A 17350-nucleotide genomic window follows, 5' to 3' on the forward strand; every position below is an offset into this window, starting at 1 on the left:
TAATATCTGCTCTTATGAATTCAAGAATGTTGCCCTTGTACAGACGCGTGTGTGTGTTGCCCTTCTACAGAGGCGTGTGTGTTGCCCTTGTACAGACGCGTGTGTGTGTTGCCCTTGTACAGACGCGTGTGTGTGTTGCCCTTCTACAGAGGCGTGTGTGTTGCCCTTGTACAGACGCGTGTGTGTGTTGCCCTTGTACAGACGCGTGTGTGTGTTGCCCTTCTATAGAGGCGTGTGTGTTGCCCTTGTACAGACGCGTGTGTGTGTTGCCCTTGTACAGACGCGTGTGTGTGTTGCCCTTCTACAGAGGCGTGTGTGTTGCCCTTGTACAGACGCGTGTGTGTGTTGCCCTTGTACAGACGCGTGTGTTTGTTGCCCTTGTACAGACGTATGTGTGTTGCCCTTGTACGAACGCGTGTGTTGCCCTTATACAGAGGCGTGTGTGTTGCCCTTGTACAGAGGCGTGTGTGTTGCCCTTGTACAGACTCGTGTGTGTGTTGCCCTTGTACAGACAAATGTGTGTTGCCCTTGTACAGACAAGTGTGTGTTGCCCTTGTACAGACAAGTGTGTGTTGCCCTTGTACAGACAAGTGTGTGTTGCCCTTGTACAGACAATTGTGTGTGTTGCCCTTGTACAGACAAGTGTGTGTTGCCCTTGTACAGAGGCGTGTGTGTTGCCCTTGTACAGACGCGTATGTGTTGTCCTTGTGCCTACGTATGAGGAAACTTTACTTTTAGCAGATTTCAGAGATTGCCTCGTTTATGATTAGGTCTCGTTCCCCATACTGCACCTATAAGATCCCGTCGATTCTTGGCAAAATAGTTCTCATATTTCCAACTTTTAAGAGCGAGTTTTACTTAGCCTCAGCGTCAGCAGATGTACGACAACAGTTTCAACAACTTTCGGGTCACATTGATCATGATATTTCAAAAGGTATTTGTGGGAATACTCTGTTAAGAATATCGGCTGTGATAGGGCTTGCCTTCCCCAGCCTTTACAGATTCTGGCCAATAAACATAGTGACTTCGATGTACATTGTATGGCAGAGATTACTGTGTAACCATGTATTAACTGTATATAACTGTGATACTCAGTAAATAGCGATGTTATAACCATACAACTATAGCTGCATATCATCGATATACAGTATATGGCTGTCTTGATTCCTGATAGGTTTGTTAGTTTCTTAGTTGGTCTTTAGGCTTAACAACTGTTAGGGTCACTGAGTCTGTCAACGTCAAAGTACATACACCAATCGAAAAGACTTTAAGTGCTTTTCCAGGTGTTCAGGATAAATCTAGGACCACATACACTTTCACTGTGTACATTCAGCTGTGCGAGGATCGGATCGCCAGTCATGGGATCAATGGAATTTGAGATAAACACTATTATTCCACCTATTTTTTTTTTTTTTTTTTTTGGTATGATTCATTATCATATTTTGCTTTTCTTCTCTATATTGTAAATGGTGACCTATATGTTTCCCCGTCCGTCCAGTCCATCCTCTGGAGAAGGAGAGGACGACAATTATCCCCCTCTTCCCCCCAATACACACTTGTCAATATTCATCCATTTCCTCAGCAAGATAGAAATTGATAGACGCCGAAATAAAGTATTATCGGGAGGATGTACTGGTGGTGGCGAGAGAGGATATGGCAGCCTGAGATGGAATGAGTGGTGGTAGTGGTGAGGGAGTGTGTGGTGGTCAGTGAGGAAGGGAGTGCTGATGGTGGTGAGGGAGTGTGTGGTGGTCAGTGAGGAAGGGAGTGCTGATAGTGGTGAGGGAGTGTGTGATGATCAGTGAGGAAGGGAGTGCTGATAGTGGTGAGGGAGTGTGTGATGATCAGTGAGGGAGGGAGTGCTGATAGTGGTGAGGGAGTGTGTGATGATCAGTGAGGAAGGGAGGGCTGATAGTGGTGAGGGAGTGTGTGATGATCAGTGAGGAAGGGAGTGCTGATAGTGGTGAGGGAGTGTGTGATGATCAGTGAGGGAGGGAGTGCTGATAGTGGTGAGGAAGTGCGTGATGATCAGTGAGGAAGGGAGGGCTGATAGTGGTGAGGGAGTGTGTGATGATCAGTGAGGGAGGGAGTGCTGATAGTGGTGAGGGAGTGTGTGATGATCAGTGAGGAAGGGAGGGCTGATAGTGGTGAGGGAGTGTGAGATGGCCAGTGAGGGAGGGAGGGCTGGTTGTGTTTAGGGTGGATGTGGTGATCAGGAAGGGAGGGAGTGTTGGTGGTTGTGACGGAAGATGCTGTGATCTGGGAGGGAAGGATTGCTGGTGGTGGTGAGGGAGGTTGTGGTGACCAGGGAGGGAGGGAGTGCTGGTGGTGGTGAGGGAGGGTGTTATGGTTAGGGAAGGAGGGAGTTCTGTTGGTGGTGGTGGTCATGGAGGCCGTGGTGACCCTCTGGAGGAGGAAGCAACAGGGGGACGAGTTAGTTTGTACATATATACATAAAAAGTTGTGCCATTTATATTTTTCTTTATTCTCTCTTCTCTTGATTAAGTCTTTGAAGCAATATCTAATTTTCTTTTTTCTTACGACAAAAATTTTAAGAAGTATTCTAGAATGCTCAAGATTAGCTGGCATTTGCCAAATACTGGGTGATTTTGAAAGGAATCGAAAACAGCAATAAAGGATTGACGAATATCATCACAAAATCTAATAGTTTTGATGAAGGTAACGATTTAATCTAGCTGACAAAAATGTAATTATCATCGTTTGCTAATGAGATTTTGATCAAAACAACGCATGGTAATTTTCCTTTAATTACAGGACTATTTTCTTATTGATTCCCCCACGAACTACCTCAGGGTGACGGTAAACAGCGCATTAATCAATCATTGATTATAAAATTAAGCAAATTATGTAAGGGCCTGGATGAGGATCGGGAGCTATGGTTTCGGTGCATTACACATGATTCCTTGGGAATGACTGTGACCGGATGTGGCCTTTCTTCGTCTCCTGACGCTACCTCGCTGACGCAAGGTGCGGCGATCAGATGTGGGGGGGAGGGGAAGAGAATACATGTTTTTTTTTTTTTCCTTTCCTTCGTGCGTTTTGTGCTGTTTCCTGTAGGGACGGTGTAGCGTCAGTAATGAATGAATGCGAACAAGCATGAATATGTACATATGTATATATATGTATGTGCTACTGTGTGTATATGTACGTGTATATATCTAACATACAAACCTCCAATACCCAGGATCGAACCCAGAACCCCTGCGTGGCAGGCGGGAGCGATACGACTATGCTATGATCCCCTCTGGTCACATCTCGTTATAGAAACACATGTCTTATCCTGTGACATACTGTTTTATCAAGAAGGTAAATATAGGTAGTGAACTATGGGTTTTGATGTGGTAATACTTGGCATACATATTCTCAATACAACTGGAGTTGTAGAGTTCCTTTGATATCCCTCAGTCATGTTGCATCGCTTTTGACACTGCTATATTTGGACTCAGTCATGAAGTCTTCAATAGCAACCAAACTCATGGTGACGAAATAAAGCATAGTGACATTCGCAATATCTAATTACCAGTTTAATGTGTTACGACTATTTGCCAAGGTTAAATCGGTCGTTAAATGTCTCGCTGTTCTGTTGTGATCCTAGGATCTATTGTCAGACGTATGATTCTAAGTAATATGAAATGTTATCTAGGCATTATGACGCTAAGTCGGTTTGTCGAAAAGTTTAAGCAAAATCTTGCCTTTAAACTGTGATTGCAATGATGTTATTTGTTGGTAGGACAGACATACTGCTGTGTTCAAAAGACTTTAGTCGGCATGCAAGCATCGGTCATATATTTTCATGAGTTACATCTAAAATCATCTAATGAGAGGGTAATGAAGGACGACATCTTTTTCTGATCAATACACGTGAACATATGTCATAACTTACCATCACTGAGTGATTGTGTATCAAAGACTGTTAGTCAATTGATTTCTGAAAGGCATTGACGTTTGGAGACGGAAAGGCGTGCTGGGATTGTACTTGACTCTGACTTGTGTTTAAGAGATTAGAATTCATGAAGAACAGATGAAGAAAACGACAATATCAAGTCTCTAGTTGATGTACGAATTATAGAAATTTGAGTGTTATCCATTTACACAGGAATATAATCAGTATATTTTTCCCATCAAGAATGAAGTATTAACCAAGTCGCTCCAGCGCATTGAGACAGTGTGGGCTTACGTGGCACACACACCTTCCATTTTCGCATTCATTTTATCGAACTTAATCATTACAGCTGGACGTGTGTGTTATATTAGTGCTGCAGGTGACGCTGGATTTTACGGAATATATTAGTGACAACGATTACTGATTGTAGGAAACTTAATGTGCAGAAGCAACGAAGGTAAGAAATAGTTTTACAGCCGTTGCTATGTTATGGGATATGAATGTCGACTCGATGGGGTTACATTAAAGTACATTTGGCCATATTCATTCTTTTCTTCATAGCGACCGCCATGCCCTAGTCATGGCCACCTGGGGTGAAGGAGAAAGTATATATTAATCAGGCCTCTGCAGATGTTCGTAGACCTGACTTATAAATGATACCTGGTGTAGTGTTTGACACGTTTTATGAGATGTGGAGGAAAAATGTTAAGTGTCCATCGCAGTATCTGGAACCGCATAGCCAGACTACATGACACTAGCCAGATTAAGGTTGTCAAGTACTTAACCCTCCTGTTTGCGTGCCGTTTCCTGCCTGGTAGGATGTGGCAAATGAGACTTTACTGCTTCTGTTGTATGCAGGACGGCGGAGGTGTTTGCCGGGTGGCGTGACGTACGGAGACCCAGGGTAGGGGAAGGGAGGTGTCCCTGTACAGGGTAACGTTGATGGTTCACCAGTTAGTATCGTGATGATGGTAGGCATGTCTTCCTGCTTACGTAAATGCTGCTCTCTTGTTGGGCTGTATTTCACATTGATCGTACAATATGTGATTATTGGCGCTAATCTAGCAGCTGCTGCTTCTGGACGGTGGAGGTGGTGGTGGTGGTTGCAAGACGGGGGACCGAGGATGGTGAGGGAGGGAGTGGGGATGTAATCTGTCCCAGGAGGGGTTGGGGCACCAACATTTGAGGCCAGCGCCACCGCTATACTGTCAGTGATCCACAATAAGTGTAAGTAGATGTTTCCTATTTGTGGTTATTCTGACTAACAGAAATAACTATATTGTCTCTTATTTGCAGTGTTATGTTAATATCTATATCGTCAACCTTAGGCCTTACGAAATCTTCCATGGAGTTTACATTTCAAAACCGTGTAGTCGATGCCTTTTCTTGGAAATTGTTATTTACAGGCGTTATTTGTATGCCACAACATCATTTATTAGGGTCATCATGAGAGCCAGTGAATTTTGTAGCAGTGCGAGTAAAGGGACACGTTTTGTGAAATGGAAACAATGGGGCTTCCCAGACTATGGACTTGGCTGAAAATCTTTGACGTTGTAAGAGCTAGAGGGCAATCTTCAGCTAGCCTTGAGAAGTGAATTCTGCGCTAAACTTCAGGCGATCTTAGCTCGAAAGCCTGCTCCAGTGTCACGTGATAGCTCGCGGCTCTGAGCACATCTGTGTAGACGGTCCTCGCTGCTGCATCTACCACAGCACCGCAATCACACCACACTTTACGATCTTTGCTCCAAAATATAGGCAGGGACGGATCACACCACACTCCACGACAGAGGCAAGGGGGCGGTTGGATCTGAGGTGACGAGAGGATGAAGGGGTTGAGAGAGAGAGAGAGAGAGAGAGAGAGAGAGAGAGAGAGAGAGAGAGAGAGAGAGAGAGGTTGAAGAGGCGTCCCCCATCCTACGAAATGTATATTTGGAAATACGATTCTCAGAAACGCGTTTTCGTGAGGTCTGAAGGATAAACCTGCGTATCTGCAAATTTGATATAAACATATGAATAAAAGCTTATCATTAGAATATTGACTAAGCAGTTACTGACAGAATATAAAATGAAATTTTAGCAGTGAATGCAACATGATGATGATTCATTGTTACGCACCGAAATACTGTAGCATTAATGATTTCGATAATCATATTCACTTTTTTCACAAAGGATTTTTCAAATTCTATTCCTTAATTATCTTGACTGTTAATCTCGATTTCAGCAGCTTTGATGAGATTTTTTTTGCTCGAAAGTGATGCTGTAGTATACACGGTCGACCATCCATGAAAGTTGCACACGTCCCTTAACGAAAGATTGAATGCAGTTTGACATCTTTCATTCTAATACACGGAGTTACTGCATAATGCATGTGATCAGTGACGTAATCCTGGGGGAGTAAGCAAAGAAAACGCAGCCACAATGATAATTCACAATTTCGATCTCCAACACCAGTTTGTCTTAAACCTATTACATCACCTTTTTTTGTTAGGTTTAAAGTCTGTGACCCTGAATTAGACTTATCTCTCTTGTCAGCAACAGTTAGCTAGATTTCCTTTATGCGATTTATAAAGGTGGCTCAAGCAACCTTATATACCCCCTCTCGGCACATCCTTAGGCCACTATCAAAGATCTTTATTATCATTAACTCTTACTGATTTCCTAAAATATCCCAGTCATACTTCAACTATAACCCACCATCCTCTAACTCTCACAAACACCTAACTCATATTTACCTTATCCTAATACTACCCTAACTCCTCTATTCTCACCATCCCTGTCCCATCATAACCCACAACCTCCCTCCTAATACTTGTCACCATCGCTAAACACTGTCAATGTCACTTCCATCAGCCATCAGTACCTCACAACCCTATATCAGCGTCATCCCCATCACAACCTCCCTCAATTCCTTATTACTATCACTGGCTCACACCCCTTCATTATGCTTATCTCCCTTATCTATCCAAACCTATACTGATACTCACTACCTCAGTCCACTTTCTCTGTCAGTCCTATGACTGCCCACATCCGTCCTTTCCTTTACCTTTGTCATTCCCATCATTATTCCACACAGACCCTCACTACATCAGCTACTACACCAAAAACCCTTAACAGTCACCTCTATGAACTACTACCGACCCACATCTTTCTTTCTCCTTGTCATCCTTGCCACTACCTCATAGTCCCCAGTATGCTCGTTAATACACCCCTCCTCCCATTACTTACCTTTAAACCGTTATCAACCTCGTCATTCCCTTGATCACCTACTTCCAACCCTGTGTTCTTAACCCATAAAAATCAATTTTGTAAATTTTGGTGAAAGGTAGGAAGCAATGCTGCCTCGGGTTATACGAACACAGATTCATATTAACTCCTCCATACAGTCGTACTGCCAAACAACACACTAGCTGAGTCCAGTCCGTTATTTTTTTCTTCTGTAGTCCCTTAGTTCAGAAGATGATGCTAGTACTGCTACTAATTCTCTTTTATGATGATGGCAACCTTATATTTTGTCGGGTAATGGGACCGTAATCTCAATAACCTCCTTCCCACCTCGATCCAGTACTAAAAGGATTAGCACTATTCCCATTATGTAAATGTCCCGCCACATAGTGTGTATACTATGTCTGTTTCACAGGAGTGAAACATAACTTGTAGATAACACGATGTAATTATCATTGTCATATATTTAGGTGTGGTGGTTGTTGGGACAATGTGGGTGCTCGATCCACGTCCGCCAGCGCGGGGTTACAATCATGAGTAGGATGGATCATATCAAACTTTACTGGAGCTGGTTGGCTGTGATGTAATTCGGAATTTTGTCATTTCATTGTATCAACAAGAACTTACGTTACACTCGCTCAGTAAGAGCTCCCGGTCAATAGGATCGAGGTGCATCTCCAACGTACCTCAATGTTTTACTTATCGGATTTTTGTGTGTTCCTTTAGATCTTTAACATATTGATGCGTTACTTATAGTAGACGAAATGATGGGTTGTCCCTAGCCTCCTGAATTGGTGATTTTCTTAACATGATGTAGTTACCTTCGAAGTATATCAAAGGTTAAGCGATCATAGGTTTATCGTGGACGATATACTGCAGTGATCTGCCGGCAAGCACATACCACCGAAATTTCACATTAAACACTATATCCCTGTTTACAATGTAATCTTGTATAAGATGTTAAAGTAACCATAATTGGATACCTCTGCGTCGTGCTAGAAAATACTAGTAAGTGCAGAGGGCAGCTATCACAACTCTGTAGACCTTTTCCTGACACAAGTACGTGTCTGACTACCTTCGACCTCAACTCACTGCTTCATACCACCTCCCCGCCACCACCACCAGTTTCAAATCTCCCGTACACGGTGGATCTGTCAATCAGCTTTTGTTAACCAATACTTTCCCTGATTGTGACATTGATGAATATTGATATAAAGTCTCGGGTATCTAATTCAGTGAAGGTAATGGACATGCCGAGCGGTGTAGATAAAACAGTAAGGGTTGTTCGGAAGTTTTTGCCGGAAGCATAATAGCAACCGATCACAGTTAACATAAGGTTTTAGAGATAACTAATCAACACCGGAGCAGTTGCTGGCACGCAGTGGGAACTGATCCGCGCCCAGCCACAGCTACAGACTTGCCGAAGAGGAAGGTGGCCGGACGCGCTATTGAATCAAGTACTGTATGATATATTGTGTATCGTATGGTCATATGAAGCAAAAATATTCCATGCCAAATAACTATGTACCCTAATTGTGCATGAGCTCCATGAAACAGAATGGGTTTAAAGTTGACATAGAATTGATTTTGACCATATAACTTAGCAGATAGGACAAATATACCGTTATATTTATTCATCTGAATTGTAATTACACCATGTAAGAAACGGCATACACAGGTTGTGGATCATTGCCTGCTTAATATAGTAGTGTGGTGGTGGCGTTGGCCTCTGAAGTTTACGCGCTCTCCCTATCCCCGGGTCAAGATACTCCTTCTCCCCTCCCACCACACCCGGGCTCTGCGCACCACACCACCTTGCAACCATCACCACCACCTCCGTCAAGATGATAGTAGATTAGAGCCAATTATCTTAAATCTCTATGATTCTAACGTAGAATTTAAGCAAACTGGAAATATAAGCATTCGTGGAGGCAGGAAGATTTACTCGAACACAATACTTGCACTGATTGGTAGGGGTCCATGTGTATATGGTCCTGTGCAGTCCCCACCCCTTTGTGGACGGCGAGTTTGTATAACGACGTGACAACGCACACATCCATACACACGGCCGAACCGTGACGTTGATGTATGAAAGTAAGAAAGGATTATGTTTATCAATCATGTGTTATCTGTAGTCGTAATCAGTTACATACTCAGTGTTGTATGATTAGATATGAAGGTTAGAGCCCACTCGATGTCTAGGTTTTCATTAAGCAAGTGATCAATGACGACGGTAGTGCAGGTCGAGATGGATTCGAATAGTTTCGAAATTTTGCTTCGTATCCACATGAATAATGTTGTAAACCAGAAAGAGCTGAACTCGTACAGTATCTTCCATTAACGTTGCTTAGCATATTTTTGTCATATATTCCTCCGTATATCCAATGAAAACCAAATCTGAATAATAGGTAATCAAACTCTGAATAATAAGTAATCAAACTCAAAACAATGAGCAGTGAAGCAGTCTGAGTTGGCCAAACTCGTAATGGAACAGCCCAGAGTCTATGGCTACAGTCTACCGAAGCAGGTCTATCGCTGTACTTCTGTAATATTATATGTCGCCAGTGATTGAAAATACAGGTTGTTACATAATCATGTGCTGCAATATTAATACCAGAAATTGATTCAGGGCCATGAATGTGCTTGATGTTCATGTACTGGTATGGACGTGTGGGCCCACAGTAGGGCTGTGTGTGTGTGTGTGTGTGCTGTGAGTGTGTGTGTGTGTGTGTGTGTTGTGTGTGTGTGTGGTTATTCTGGTGTGGTCGGACTCTTACATACTTGTATAGTTGCTATTGTCGAATATTGTGTGGAGTAGGCCATTAGGCTGTGCGTATGTGTGTTGTGTGTGTGTGTGTGTGTGTGTGTGGTTATGCAGGTGGGGTTAGACTCTCATATATGAAAAAGAAATGTGGGAATCTCCCCCGCACCACGCCCTGTTCTCCACCACAGGAGACGGAGCCCAGTCATCACAGCAAACCTAAGTTCTGCATTTTATTCTTGCGGACAACATATTGTAATCTGTGGTAACCCAACCAAGTGTAGAATAATAGTATTTACGACAACGCTGTTGTACTTTATGTATAAATTAGGTTTTGTGTGATGACTTTTCTCAGAAACTATCGCGTCTAAACTAAACGATTGGCAATTTTCCCCATAACACAGTAATGCGGTGGATAATTATGACTCGTGTGTGTATATATATATATATATATATATATATATATATATATATATATATCTATATATATATATAACCTTGGAAATCCTATTTCCAGTATTCTATACATGTATAATCATTAAACGAACAAGTTCTAAATATAGAACTGCCATTACTCCTGTCCCCACCACCTCCCACTTAATGTTCGCCTTCATATACACAGGAGTCGTTGGTATTAAAGTACTGGTGAGCAGCTGAAACCATAATATCCTCCATCTAATCTCATATAATCAAATACGTAGTTTCTCATTCTAGAAACTCTAGAAATAAGAAATCGTGACATATTATTCATTACTGTGTTGAGATGCAATGTCACCCTATCCGTTGAGCCCTGTGGCCCTTGTGATAGCTGCCATTGTCACACCAGCGTCCTAATGACAATGATGGCTCCACGTTTGCTAATAACCTTGGGACGGTATGTATGGTGCGTTGGCCTATGTACTCTCTGTTGGATCCGACGTCGACGAAGTAGGTCCATTCTACATGACGTAGATAATGCTACTGCCCCATGTGTTATGGAGAAAACTGCCAATTGTGTAGGTAAGACACGGACAGTTTCGGAGGCAACGCCATCACACAGAACCTAAATTCTGCATCAAGTACAACAGTATCGTCGTAAATACTATTACCTTACACTTGGTTGGGTTACTACACATTACGATATGTTGTCCGCAAGAGTAATACGCTGTGATGACTGGGCTCTTGTCTCTTGTGGTGGAGCATGGAGCGTGGTGCGGGGAGAAAATCTCACATTTCTTTTGATTAGGAAGGTTAGGTTAGGTTAGGTTACTTTTTGTTCTTGTTCAAGAATATATACAATATGCCATTTGCCACAAAAATGTGATATAGGAACTGAGTTATCTTTTTTTATTGACGACTGGACCTAAGTAGGGTTAGGTGTAGAATAGGTTAGACATGCATTCATATGCCGCCAGTGATTAGAAATACAGGTTATATCACAATTATGGCCCGCAGTGTTAATACCATGGATTGATTCAGGCCCATAAATGTGTTAACATGATATTCATCACGGTTAACACAAAAATTACAGAAATATCAGGTCCCGTGTAAACTAGATAACTCCCATAATATTTACTCTGTAGTACGTGAAAACGCAATGAGCTCATGCGGTAGGAAACTAAAAAGGGGAGGAAGGCGGAGTTGGGGTTTGTGAGCTGTCACACCGCCGGGAGGCCGCGCCTCGCTTTGACGTCTGCCTCCAACCACCCACTCACACACACACACACACACACACACACACACACAGCCTAGTGGCCCACTCCTCCACACAATATTCAACATTAGCAACTATATGAGGATATGAGAGTCCGACCCCACCAGAATAACCACATCACACACATAGTCCTCCCTATTGTTAGCCCACACGTCCACACCAGTACAACGCCAAACACATTTGTGGGCCACAATCAATTTCTAGTATCATTATTGCGGCCATAGTTATGTAATTATCTGTATACTCAATCACTAGCGGCATATAATAGCATTACAAATATACAGCGATAGACCTACTTCAGTAGACTGTAGCCATAGACTCGGGGCTGTTCCATTACGAGTCTGGCCAACTCAGACTGCTTCACTGTTCATTGTTTTGAGTTTGATTACCTATTATCCAGATTTGGTTTTCATTGGATATATGGAGGAATATACGACAAAGATATGCTAAAGCAACGTTAATGGCAGACACTGTGCGACTTCAGCTCTTTCTGATTTACAACATTATTCATGTGGATACGAAGCAAAATTTCGAAATAGTTCGAATCCATCTCGACCTGCACTACCGTCGTCATTGATCACTTGCTTAATGGAAACCTAGACATCGAGTGGGCTCTAACCTTCATATCTAATCATAAAACACTGAGTATGTAACTGATTACGACTACAGATAACACATGATTGATAAACATAATCCTTACTTTCATACAATACCCTGAGGCCAGAATCACTTCGGTCCATGGACCTCAGTCTCCTTTAATCATGATCCTCTGTAATTTCACTTCGGTATTGCTCTCGGCAGTATTTCCTGTGTGCTGAGAGATCTGTGTATTGGTATTTTCTCTTTTATATTCTCCCCATCTCCCTTCCCTTCCCTCCTACCTCGCTTCCTCCTGTCTTTAGCTCGTTCCCTAATTCCTCCCTCCTTCCCTTTCACTTTACCTTCCTCCCTCATTGTCCATTTACGTTCGTACTTCCACTCGATCTCCATCTCATTTACTCGCTAAATCTCTGTCTGTGTCTGTCTGTCTCTCTCTCTCTCTCTCTCTCTCTCTCTCTCTCTCTCTCTCTCTCTCTCTCTCTCTCTCTCTCTCTCTCTCTCTCTTCTCACTTTAGCGTGGTTAGAGGAGAGGAAGAAGAGCTGGGACACACGAGGAAAGTTTTGTCAACTTACGTGGGTTTGGTTTATCACATTCCTTATAAACAAGATAAAAACGAGCAGGTAAATGGAGCTTTTATTTCTTTTTTGCGGGAATTTCCCAAAATGACTGTAATCCTATCCGTCCTTTGACAGTGATACGACCTCGCCGAGGTGACTTATTCGCCGTATGACCATTTGCATCTTTTTTTTTAATGGGATGATTAGAAGCGAGGAAGAAAAGATGGGACAGAGGAAGGAATAGAATTTGAAATGGAGGGGAAGACTGAAGATTGTACACGTGTATAGTGTACGTTTTTTCATGCATGTGGGTGATTTTCTGGAAGTGTTGTTGGTGCTATGCTTGTATACCTCTGGAGATTTGCGGTGTGGATATGTTAGTGTTGTATCTTATGGTTTTTAAAAAAAGATTCACTAAGTTATTGTTCATTGTGTATGTTGATGGATGAATGGAGCTTGAGTGATTTGGGGCTCCAGGTGAACCAAGGGTTTTCCAAATTAGCACTTTTATCGAGATCTCTGATTTGTCTACACTTTGTATCATCGTTGTCTTCAACTCCTTGCCATACTTAGTGGGCTGGCTGTTAGTTATGAACCACTTTCATCTTCAATCGTTCCTGCTGTTCAATTGTGTTTTCAATGTAGGGATATTTTTCGTTTGTGACAAATCGCAGACCCTTATTTTGTATCCTATGTAACTTCGTGTGGTTTGGAGGCTAGAATCATTAGTATAGATGAGTACATTGATTTACTAATAGCCTGGTAAAAGCAAAATCATAACCAGTTTCATTATATGAAAGTAGAAATTTTGACACGATCATTATCGCTAGTGCGTTCCTTGTCTGCTTTATCAATCATTGTCGTCCTATCTAAGCTTATCTCTTAAATGTTAGTATAATCACATGAGAAGGGGAACCCCAGTGTTATTACCTCTCATACCACATGCTATTACTGGGTAATGATAGCGCCGCCTGGACTACGACACGAGGTTAATGTATCTATATTTTCAGTATTCACTTGGCTTATTTTCAGTATATGCTGTATAAGTATGACTGAGTCATGATTTCTTTCAATAATATCCATGAATCATAAATACGTTAATGCATTTCTCCAACGACGTGTATCATTGTTCATTAGTGACAAGATGTTACGCAAACATTTGTGACTGAGCTGCTAGTGAAAAAAGTGCAGCAAGCCAACAAAATTTTATTCGCCGTTGGAGTAACAGCGCGAAATCAGTCAACACATGATTGGGTCAATATCACACTTAACTATCGGTATTTTGACAGTATAGCAAACACGCTTGCCAACGCTAGATGTCACTGCTACCCCGCGGCAGGATTGCTGGGATGTGGGAGACCAGTCACCCTTTAACTGCTGCCCCAACGAGAAGTGAGGGTATGCTGCTTCAGCACAGTATATTGATGGTTCAGGTGATGGCGGGAGGAAGGTTCGCTTGCGACCTGGTCTAGCTGTGGCAGACCTTGAGCCATAACCGTACATTAAGATAACCAAATCCTGCAAGCAATAAGTTAACGACCCAAAACTACAGCTGTGCCCTTATCTGCCGACCTGCAAATGGGTTGCCACCGTACCAAAACTGGGCTGTCACCCCGCTACAACTGGGCTACCATCTTGCCACAACTGGGCTGCCACCCAACCACAACTGGGCTGCCACCCAACCACAACTGGGCTGCCACCCAACCACAACTGGGCTGCCACCCAACCACAACTGGGCTGCCACCTAACCACAACTGGGGTGCCACCTAACCACAACTGGGCTGCCACCCAACCACAACTGGGCTGCCACCCAACCACATCTGGGCTGCCACCTAACCACAACTGGGCTGCCACCCAACCACAACTGGGCTGCCACCCAACCACAACTGGGCTGCCACCCAACCACAACTGGGCTGCCACCTAACCACAACTGGGCTGCCACCCAACCACAACTGGGCTGCCACCCAACCACAACTGGGCTGCCACCCAACCACAACTGGGCTGCCACCCAACCACAACTGGGCTGCCACCCAACCACAACTGGGCTGCCACCCAACCACAAGAAAAAAAGACGCCTTTATGGCAGTGGTCTGCACTGTCATGTTCCAACTGCAAAGAAAAATTTCAACCGTACGCTGGTTGGGATTTGCTGTGCAATACATGCCAATAACCAGTCACCGTATTGAGTATTGAGAAAAAGTGTGCAAAATCTCTCTTTTCCATTCTAATGGCGCATTTTCGTTATTGACTTATTTTTAGGGCTAGTATTCATTATGAACTTTACGGCTAGACGAAGCATTTTCGTTATTGACTTATTTTTAGGGCTAGTATTCATTATGAACTTTACGGCTGGACGAAGCATGTTCGCTGGTGTGGGGGTAAGTGGCCAGTGTGTGTCCGCATGTGTGAAAACGGGAGAGAGATATAGTAGTCTTCGTGGAGGATTATATGCAGGTTGCCTAAGAATCATAAGATGTTTGAACTAAGTGCCTAAGTAATGTCTGTTAGCCAGGGAAATAATTTCGTTGTATACTTTTATTTTCTTTCCAATAAATGACAGTTTTCGTAAATGAATTTGTTATAAATTAGTATTAATCATATGAATGTGATCGAGTATGGTACATATCATCTTGGCATATTACACATGCCTCTTCATAATACAGGATATATATATATATATATATATATATATATATATATATATATATATATATATATATATATATATATATAAATATATATATATATATCTCTTTTCTTTCAAACTATTCGCCATTTCCCGCATTAGCGAGGTAGCGTTAAGAACAGAGGACTGGGCCTTTGAGGGAATACCCTCACCTGGCCCAATTCTCTGTTCCTTCTTTTGGAAAATTAAAAAAAAACGAGAGGGGAGGATTTCCAGCCCCCCGCTCCCTCCCCTTTTAGTCACCTTCTACGACATGCAGGGAATACGTGGGAAGTATTCTTAATCCCCTATCCCCATATATATATATATATGTTTTTTTTTTTTTTTATATATATATTTATTATATTATTATACTTTGTCGCTGTCTCCCGCGTTTGCGAGGTAGCGCAAGGAAACAGACGAAAGAAATGGCCCAACCCCCCCCCCCCCCATACACATGCATATACATACGTCCACACACGCAAATATACATACCTACACAGCTTTCCATGGTTTACCCCAGACGCTTCACATGCCATGCTTCAATCCACTGACAGCACGTCAACCCCGGTATACCACATCGCTCCAATTCACTCTATTCCTTGCCCTCCTTTCACCCTCCTGCATGTTCAGGCCCCGATCACACAAAATCTTTTTCACTCCATCTTTCCACCTCCAATTTGGTCTCCCTCTTCTCCTTGTTCCCTCCACCTCCGACACATATATCCTCTTGGTCAATCTTTCCTCACTCATTCTCTCCATGTGCCCAAACCACTTCAAAACACCCTCTTCCGCTCTCTCAACCACGCTCTTTTTATTTCCACACATCTCTCTTACCCTTACATTACTCACTCGATCAAACCACCTCACACCACACATTGTCCTCAAACATCTCATTTCCAGCACATCCATCCTCCTGCGCACAACTCTATCCATAGCCCACGCCTCGCAACCATACAACATTGTTGGAACCACTATTCCTTCAAACATACCCATTTTTGCTTTCCGAGATAATGTTCTCGACTTCCACACATTCTTCAAGGCCCCCAGGATTTTCGCCCCCTCCCCCACCCTATGATCCACTTCCGCTTCCATGGTTCCATCCGCTGCCAGATCCACTCCCAGATATCTAAAACACTTCACTTCCTCCAGTTTTTCTCCATTCAAACTCACCTCCCAATTGACTTGACCCTCAACCCTACTGTACCTAATAACCTTGCTCTTATTCACATTTACTCTTAACTTTCTCCTTCCACACACTTTTCCAAACTCAGTCACCAGCTTCTGCAGTTTCTCACATGAATCAGCCACCAGCGCTGTATCATCAGCGAACAACAACTGACTCACTTCCCAAGCTCTCTCATCCCCAACAGACTTCATACTTGCCCCTCTTTCCAAAACTCTTGCATTTACCTCCCTAACAACCCCATCCATAAACAAATTAAACAACCATGGAGACATCACACACCCCTGCCGCAAACCTACATTCACTGAGAACCAATCACTTTCCTCTCTTCCTACACGTACACATGCCTTACATCCTCGATAAAAACTTTTCACTGCTTCTAACAACTTTCCTCCCACACCATATATTCTTAATACCTTCCACAGAGCATCTCTATCAACTCTATCATATGCCTTCTCCAGATCCATAAATATATATATATATATATATATATATATATATATATATATATATATATATATATATATATATATATATATATATACAGCTTGCAGTCCCATAAATTAATTCTAGAACAAAATTAAGTAATTACTGGAAGTTAAGAACGGTAGTAATCTACGGCTGTTACTTATGCACAATACCTAAGATACACGAGAAATTACACTTAACAAATATATTGAAATGGTACTCGGAGGCTGTACTAACTACAAAACCAGATCTCGTATTGTCTTCCTTCTCTTCCTTACTCCTCGATCCAAACA

General features: G+C 42.6%; 1 long non-coding RNA gene across 1 annotated transcript in view; it reads left to right on the forward strand.

Moving 5' to 3' along the window:
• Positions 1-4253: 4253 nt before the first annotated feature.
• Positions 4254-17350, forward strand: part of LOC139764521 (uncharacterized) — a 137457-nt gene continuing 124360 nt past the window's right edge. Inside the window, exon 1 of the long non-coding RNA XR_011716397.1 lies at positions 4254-4361. This is a non-coding gene — a long non-coding RNA (uncharacterized lncRNA). The remainder of the gene's footprint in view (positions 4362-17350) is intronic.

The sequence above is a fragment of the Panulirus ornatus genome, chromosome 4 (genome assembly GCF_036320965.1).
Source record: "Panulirus ornatus isolate Po-2019 chromosome 4, ASM3632096v1, whole genome shotgun sequence".
Taxonomy (NCBI): Eukaryota; Metazoa; Arthropoda; class Malacostraca; order Decapoda; family Palinuridae; genus Panulirus; species Panulirus ornatus.